This window comes from Equus caballus, chromosome 15 (assembly GCF_041296265.1).
Source record: "Equus caballus isolate H_3958 breed thoroughbred chromosome 15, TB-T2T, whole genome shotgun sequence".
Taxonomy (NCBI): domain Eukaryota; kingdom Metazoa; phylum Chordata; class Mammalia; order Perissodactyla; family Equidae; genus Equus; species Equus caballus.
The window spans coordinates 58,582,020-58,590,772 of record NC_091698.1 but is presented as its reverse complement, the minus strand read 5'-3'; the positions used below and the strand labels follow the sequence as shown (position 1 = coordinate 58,590,772).

Here is an 8,753-nt window from a genome sequence, read left to right as displayed (position 1 = left end):
TCAAGTTCATATATACAAATACATATCATATATTCCCAATATATATTAAAATCACTATTCATAATATACCCACAAAAATGTATTTTTTATAAAATTAACTTAAAATAGTTTTTTTTTTTTTAAGATTTTACTTTTCCTTTTTCCCCCAAAGCCCCCCTGTACATAGTTGAGTATTTTTAGTTGTGGGTCCTTCTACTTGTGGCATGTGGGATGCCGCCTCAGCATGGCTTGATGAGTGGTGCCATGTCTGCACCCAGGATCCGAATGGGTGAAACCCTGGGCCGCCAAAGCAGAGAGCACAAACTTAACCACTCAGCCATGGGGACGGCCCCTAACTTAAAGTAGTTTTAAGAGTTTGAGCAACAGCATCCTTCCATGTGTGGAAGTAAATAGGTAACTAGTATACTTTCTATCCATGATAAGTCAACTACGAGCAGAATTTGTGGCAGATTTTAGCTAATAAACTCCAAAATAACAAATATTTAGCAAAAATTTGACTATATTAATTATTTGATGTAAATTAAGACTCAGCATTTTAGCCATTTTTCCCCCTAAAATGAGCTTATTTGTAAATGTTAGCAGTTGATTAAATAACTTTAAAAAATAATCCTTCCTCTGGAAGGCTCATGTGAAAACAAAGCAAAATAACCAAACCTCAGATTTAATCACTCTAGGCCAAAATTTCAACTTTCTTTCAAGTTATATAGATTTAGACAGGCTCATGGCATAATTGAGCATTTCCTGGGAGAAAATATCAACCAACCCCCACTTGTTCTTTACCATCTCAGAATCATAGCTGGTGATTTCAAACCACGGGGAAAAGTGGGTGGCTGCCCGAGTTTCTGCTGAGAACAAATCTCACGGTATTTTTCAGTATCAGCTCCCTTTTCCAGAGGGGACAGCAGTTCTTGAACCCAATTCTGTATGCATGTTTACACCACAGTATATCCAACTTCTCCACTCCAAGGCGCTGTCCTCAGCCACTGCGACCTCAGTTCCTTCAGGTGACAGTATGGCTTTCTGCTGATTTATTAAAAATCTCCCATTTTATGGCTCCTGTGTACTCTCTGGAGTGTGATCATGTGACCAGTATAATGACAATCTGTCTCCCTGCTAACATTTCTCTACTTTGGTTATTTGTTTGATAAAGTGAGGAGCTTCCCTTTTGTTGCCCTTCATCAGAGCTTAATGTCTTTACTTTGGGATCAATATACTTTATGAATAATTTTATTTCCTTCTATTTTTATGGTCTTTTCTCCTCATTATCATACTGAGTTTATTAGCTGGTGCTGTCAGTATCTTTACCCTGTCATATGTTCCTGAGGTACAGTAAATATCACTTGTGTTGTAATTAATATGCACACCCTCTGCAGTAATTAAAGTACAGACCCCTTCAACCAGCTGAGCTTCCTACACTAATTCCACCTTATCTTTATAATGAACTTATTGTAATCTGAAACTACTACTGAATATTGTTCAGTAAGGCTAGAAGAATGAAATCTAACGAGATGCAATAATATTTGTGAACATGTTAATATAAAAAATGAATTTAATTAGTCTAAATCTAATTAAATTTCCCGTACAATTAAAAGCCTCCCCTTCCTTCCATTTTTTAAAAACTAACAAATGCCGCATTATTGCCCTTTCAGTAATTCCTACAAAGAAGCAGACCGGACAAGTGCTTTTTTCCTCATGAGATACATACAGCAGAACCTAAGGGGACCAGAAATTGGAAAGTGACATAGTAAGGGAATAGTCCCTTGGAGGAGCTACTATCTGAAAGAGAAGACTTGCAAGAGTTTGGACAAATCAGAAATCTGATCTTTCTAAAAAGGAAAAACTCGAGCAAAATAGTTTATGAAAACAGTCTGTGAATCAAAAAATATGTTTTTAAAATATCAAATACCATATGTACATTGCAAGTTTCACTAAGTCACAGTTCCTGTCCCCAAGGAGCCTACATTTTAATGAAAGAAATAGATATTTCAATTCAGCAAATATTTATCGGGCATCTTCTAGAAAGAACACAGACAATGGATGTCATAGAATTTCTAAGGAGGATGAAAAAGGAAAAGTCTAGCACTAAGCTTGTACCTTGGTAGACAGGAGAGAGAACATTTGGGGCAGGACACTAGTTGTCGCTGCACATACTCAGTTGTGCTAGAGAAGAGAGTCTGTGTAAGTTAGGAAAAAATAGACGCAAAAGACTAAATCAAGATACATAATTGGCACAAAGGAGAAACATGGTGAGGAACTGCATGTACATTTAATATTACACCTACATTGTCAGGAAACATTTCAACAAGGAACGTGAGTGCTTAAAGTGCAGACCCGCAATAGGCACAGAACTGGCAGATGAGCCTGAGAATTGGGTGAAAGATTAGGCATGACCGCAACAATGCTGGTAAACGGGATTATTTCAAGGTGGAAAGAAGTTACCAGTGGGGTAGAGCTCTGCTTTTTAATTATTCACAGTAATGACTTCGATCTTGGAATGAAAGAAATCATTTCCAAGATCGTAGATTGCACTAAATCAGCAGGCAGCATAGCATTGAGGACTGATACAACATACACACATATAAATATATCATCTTGAGAATTTAAGAGTGGGTTAGTGGTCAAAACACCTGTCAATTAAAACAACACATTTACTCCCAGGTTTTTTTTCTTGTTTTCTTTAAAACTATCCCTGTTTGTGGGAGACTTGTAAGAGAGGCTCCCTATTGGATTACTTGGAAGACAGTAACCAAGTGACGTCATCTTTGCAGTAATAGAATCCAAACTCCACTATTACCTGGCACCTGTTCTGGCACTCTCCAAGCAATTATGGATCAGTCCTCAAGAAAATCAATGTTGGGGCCGGCTCCGTGGCTGAGTGGTTAAGTTCGCGCGCTCTGCTGCAGTGGCCCAGGGTTCCGATCCTGGGCGCGGACAGGGCACCGCTGGTCAGGCCACGTTGAGGCGGCATCCCACATCCCACAACTAGAAGGACCTGCAACTAAGATATACAACTATCTACTGAGGGGGGGGGGGGGGTTGGGAAATAAAGCAGAAGAGAAAAAAAAGACTGGCAACAATTGTTAGCTCAGGCGCCAATCATTAAAAAAAAAAAGGAAGATTGGCAACAGTTGTTAGCCTAAGTGCCAATCTTTAAAAAAAAAAAAAAAGAAAATCAATGTCTACTCTCCTACTGGACTTGATATGAACTTAATTGGGAGAAAATAGAGGTGGATTTAGAGCAGCATCTCCGCAATAGTCTCTGTAAAATTATCAGTGGGCTTGCTTTTAGATGTGAGATGTCCTTTGGCAACATTGCCTATCCATGCTATCACTGCTAACACCACACATTGATTCTTTCACTGTCCTGTCCTCTATTTCACCTTTTGCCTCTATTTTGACGTCGTACTTTTTTTCTTAATGCATTAAGTATACAGAAGCTTGAGAACCCAGAATCATCTCATGCCATTCCTTAGTATAATAAAATGAAAAAAATTTAAATTGTATGTAAGTTACACCACTCAGAAGGCAATGAATTTTAAGTAGAAATCTGATAATCTAGGAAGTTGCCCTACAAAGCAAACTTCTGAGATCTCTTCCTAATGTAGAACTTCAGTGATGAAAGCGAGTAATATGTTGAGATGTATTGCTAAAACTGTGCATTACAAATCAAAGGAACTAAAATAAAGTCAGGCATTCTCTCGAAGAGTACACACTATATTTTAAGGAAGATTTAAATGTTCTTCAAAAGGGCAATAGGTAGAAAATGGAATGATACTGACACCAAAAATAAATTACAAAGAAAATCTGGGTCATTTTGCTGCTAAAAAATAAAACTAAAACAGATGTTGACATCTACCTGATATCGAATATGTTTCTCAATGTTGATCTTGACCATCAAAAAGGAAGCTTAGCAGAAGAAAATCTGATAGAAATGAACGGAGATCCTAAAAGATATACTTTTAAAATTTCTGATTGATAAAGTTGGTTAGGTTATGCCACTGAAAATCACTGAATCCAAAATGTCAGCCCATTTTTAGTGAAGGCAAGGGATGTGTGTACCGGTGGGTGTATGTGTCTGTGTTTGTATGTATATGCACTTGCAGATACGATAAAGCAAAAATTCGAGCTCAGAGAATTAAGTAATGTGAAATTTCCTCCAGTATACTCTTCCAATAGATTAACTGAAAGTATAATCTCTTATCTTGTTACATTAGTTCATCTTTAAGTTTTGTGTTCAGTTCACTGTAAGAGCTAATCCTAGTGCTGAAGAATAGTCTCAAAGTGCCAGAGAAGTTCTAAAAATTAGCAACAGTGTTTCTTCTAAGTCTGTCCACATCATTTTTGAAAATTGTTCCTATGAAGGATGGGCTTGGCTTTGGAGGAAATATTTTGTGACTTGCGATTTATTTTGTACACGCAGCATAGTTTGGGAGCAATGCTAATGTTTATGGATTATTGTACTAATTTACAAATTATAGTGTAATACTTGTAATTCAATGGAAGCTTTCTTGGAAAGCAGATGTACTTATATTTGCTCAATGGTAAGTTTAGTAACAAAGTATAGGAACGTCAGTAGAAGACAGAAGTCAATTCTATGCAGGATTTTTGCACCTGTGGTTTGTGTATGGAAGGGTCAATTTCAAACCTCCATTTGGTGATATATTCTTGAATTAAGGGCTTTTCGGTAGGCTGTGTTTGTAAGGGAAATGTCCTTAAAAAAGTTTTCATCATGAGCCTCATGGTATCTTCTCTAGCCCCACTGGTCAGTTTGTTTAAGCACTGGACCATCGATCCCTTAACATTACCCAGTTGAAACAAAGAACAAAATATGACAACTAATTGATAAATGAGGTGGGAAACAGAACATTCTAGGACGCTTACATGAAGGACATCCTTGAGGGAAACCACTAATAAGGAAGAAAAAGGGGGCTGGCCCCGTGGCCGAGTGGTTAAGTTCGCGCACTCCACAGCAGGCGGCCCAGTGTTTCGTTAGTTCGAATCCTGGGCGCGGACATGGCACTGCTCATCAGACCACGCTGAGGCAGCGTCCCACATGCCACAACTAGAAGAACCCACAACGAAGAATATGCAACTATGTACCGGGGGGCTTTGGGGAGAAAAAGGAAAAAATAAAATCTTTAAATAAAAAAAAAAAAAATAAGGAAGAAAAAGTTTAAAAAGGGGGAAAGCTAAATATTCTCATTGTGTGTGTGGATATATGTGTGTATGTGTATGTGTGTGTAAATATATATAAATATAAATATACATATACTGTATATATATATTCACATTTAAAATATGTATTCTTATTTTGTATATGTACTTTAATGATTTAATACTACTGACTTTTGTATAAAATACAAATAGCAACATTTACCCCTCTCTTCTTCCCGGAATTACTGAGGTGAGTATGATAATGTATATAAAACCTTTTAATCTACTAAATGTTAGAGTTGTCATAATTTTCTTCTGCAGTCATCACTTTCCTTTGGCTGTAAAAGCCCTAATTGTATTACCAGACATAAAAGCAAAATCAAAAACTCCAGTTTGCCTTCCTTTTGTTTTTTTCCAGCTTACTGAATAGAATTCTACAATTAAATTTCAATGGTTTGCAAAATTCTTCTCTCAAATTAAGGTGAAAGCGATTGAATTTTTTAGCTACACCTGCTCAACTACTAATTTAAAGAGAGAAATAGCAATTAGTAGTAGAACAATATTGTTGCTATGAACCAAGAGAAGTCTCAGAGCACAGCTGGCTCAGGTAGAATCCATCTTCAGTACTCATCACTCCACCTTTCTTTAGGCCTAGCTTCTGTTTCACATAAAGACGATACCCCACTGCTCATTGAGTGCCCACCACATTTGGATGTGACTACTTAGTTACATATTGAGAAATGATATGATTAAGGACTCAAAAAATTATTCTCCTGTATGTATTCAGCATTAAGGCAGAGAGTACCCATCTGCTATTACCTGCTTGGCCCAAGTCGCCCCTGTCCCTCCAAGCTGTGGCCCCGTATCTTGAGCACTGGTGAGCAGAGCCCCCAGCCAGCCTCCAGGGCCTCGCACTGGCCCATCGCCAGGTCCGGAACCCAGTCCTGGAGGCATCAAAGTGAGGGCTGCTGCTGACCGGCCCTGAGGACAGCATCCTGTGGCTCTGGGATGCCCCCGCCATGACACTGTGGCCACTCTACAAGCTGAGCATAGCTGGCCTCTTCCAAATGGCCTGTAAGCATGCTGACAGCCTGGCCCAGGCCACAGAGGATGACTGGCCACTCTTGCTCATGGTGGGTTGCTTCAACTTACAGCAACGATCCCTGGCTCAGTGTGCAGAAGCAGGCCCTCTGCAAGTCCACTTGACCCAGATGGTGGTGGCCGCCACTGCAGTCTCAGTGCTGTGCCAGAGCTAAGTGACGCACAGCCAGAACAGATGACCAGCAACAGGACGGCAAGGGCTTCACGTGGAAGGGCCATGAGCGGCCAAGCCCGTGCCTGGGCTTCTGCCCTGGCCCTCTGGTTCCAGGCCCCTGTGCTGGGCCAGAGCCTGCTGCCAGCTGCTGGCCCGCTGTCGTGGTCTTTGGCCTTAGTCACAGTTTTCACCTCTTCCACTACCCCCACAAGAGCCCACGTTGGCCAGCTGCACCCTTCACCCCAACGACCCCCTGGCCATCAAGGGGCCACTCTCCCGGGTAAAGTTGCTCCAGGAGTCTCTGCACCAGTCTTTCACCAGCATCCAGAGGAACCAGGTCTCGGGCAAGGAGTGGGCTACTAACGCCAACAGCAAGTGTTGGAGGCCAACGCGCAACTGGCCCAGCAGGCCTGCCCCCACCATGTGGAGATGATGCCCGCACAGCACCACATCTAGCCCAGATTGGTGGACGACTTCCTTTCCAGCATCCCGTGCTGCCTATACTTGGCCAACACATTTCTTGGAGATGCAGTCCACCCCCAGCCACCATGAGGCACCAACTCGGGCTCCATGTTTGCCTACACTCCAGAAATGCACAAGGCAAGAAGAGTCCAGAGTTGGAGGAGGAGAAGGCCAGGCTGAGCAAGGGGGTGCAGCTGATGCTGTGTGCGCCCTTGGTGGCCATCACCGTGTTGGAGGTGCATCACCGCCAGTTGCCTGACCCCTACAAGGACTTGCAGGATGGCCACGCTGTGCTTGTCATGTCTGAGGAGCAGTTTAAGGTGTTCACACTACCTGAGGTGAGCACCAACACTGAGTTCAAGCTGATGGCTGTCGAGGGCTGTTGCATGTACAAGCTGGCGCTGGCCACCTTTGCCGGCGATGCCTCTGAGGACTATGCCAAGACCTGCCTGGCTTGCCTCAACAACCTAGATGATATCCATGTATCCTTGTTGCCTGGCCTGTGACCCCGGGTGCACTTCTCCAGTATCCAGAAGGAGGACATCAGCTGTATCGTCTCCTGCATCCTTACATGCCGCAGCCAGAGTTTTGACCTGATTTCCTTGTCAGAGTTTGAATGATTCTCCTTAAGTGCCCAGAACATCACAGAGCCACTCGGCTCTCTGGACACGAGCTGGCCCCATGATGCTGCCTGTGCCAGCTACAGGCTCCCAAGTTGCCCAAGCTGAGCCAGGCTGAGGGACCCCAGGCATCGTCCTGGCCCCTTGGAGCCACAGTGGAAGCCCTGATCCTGTCTGCAGCAAGGGAGCTGACACCCCAGAGCCACCAGAGGCCATGTTCTAGCCCATGTCCATCAATTTAGCCAACAGTGCCAACACCACAATGGACACGACAGGGAACATCACGGTGGAGGACAAGCCAGATCTCCTGGGCTATTCCTAAGAATCTGAGGAATGTGGCAGAACACAAGGCTCGAGTCTGCACCATCCTGATGAAATGAGGAAGGCCAGAACTTTCCGACCACCACCTGCCCTGCTCGAGCAGGCATCCAAGACCCCTGGCTGCTATCTGGCCTTTCACATTGACACACACCTGCTAACCTGCAGGCTCCAGCGGGACCTGCTGACCCTGGCCCCAGGGTGGGGGCCCAGGACTCGACCCAGAGCCTCTGGAGCAGGTTCAGACGGGCCCCACCACAGGCGTCTGGCTACTACCCTAGAGGCCAGGTGCCATGAGGAGAGGATCACAGGGACTAGCAGCTCATGCCCCCTCCCACTCCACACACTGTCCTTCCCCTCTCACTTTGCAAAGAGTGTTTTTCTAATGCCTGTGCTGGATGGACAATAATTTCTATAACTATTTTGGTACTTACGCCTGGGCGCTCGCTCCCCCCCGCCCCATTTGCATGCATATACGTGACCAGGAGCTCTGCCGGGCACCCAGGTCTAGGGCCCAGTCGGGGGAGAATGGGGGAGTGGGAAGGGTTTCCTTGTAGAATGCACCTTGCTGTTTTTTTCTATCATTTGGTTAAAATTAGTGGTTTTAACATCAGAAATACTGATTTTTAATATTGCAAATGAAAGTATTTAATACCTCTTATAGGGAAAAAAAAGAGTACCAATAAAATGAGCCAGAATAAGTATTTTAATTATAAGTCTATTTTACATGATTCTCTATACCCAGCATTGTTACCTAGAATGTTGTTGAAGCTAAGGAAAAGGAATCAGATACCCATTTTTAACTAAAACATTATGGAGTTTATGCCCTAATTTCATAAGTGATAAGGTTACCCATGTGCCTTTAAGAAAATGCTGGGAAACTTTTCTGGCCTCAGACAGAAAATATAAGTTGTGAACTTCTTTAATGGCTATGCCTTCCAAAG

General features: G+C 42.9%; 1 pseudogene; it reads left to right on the top strand.

Moving 5' to 3' along the window:
* Positions 1–5,724: 5,724 nt before the first annotated feature.
* On the top strand, positions 5,725–7,871 carry LOC100065817 (lethal(2) giant larvae protein homolog 1 pseudogene; annotated as a pseudogene).
* The last annotated feature ends 882 nt before the right edge of the window (positions 7,872–8,753 follow it).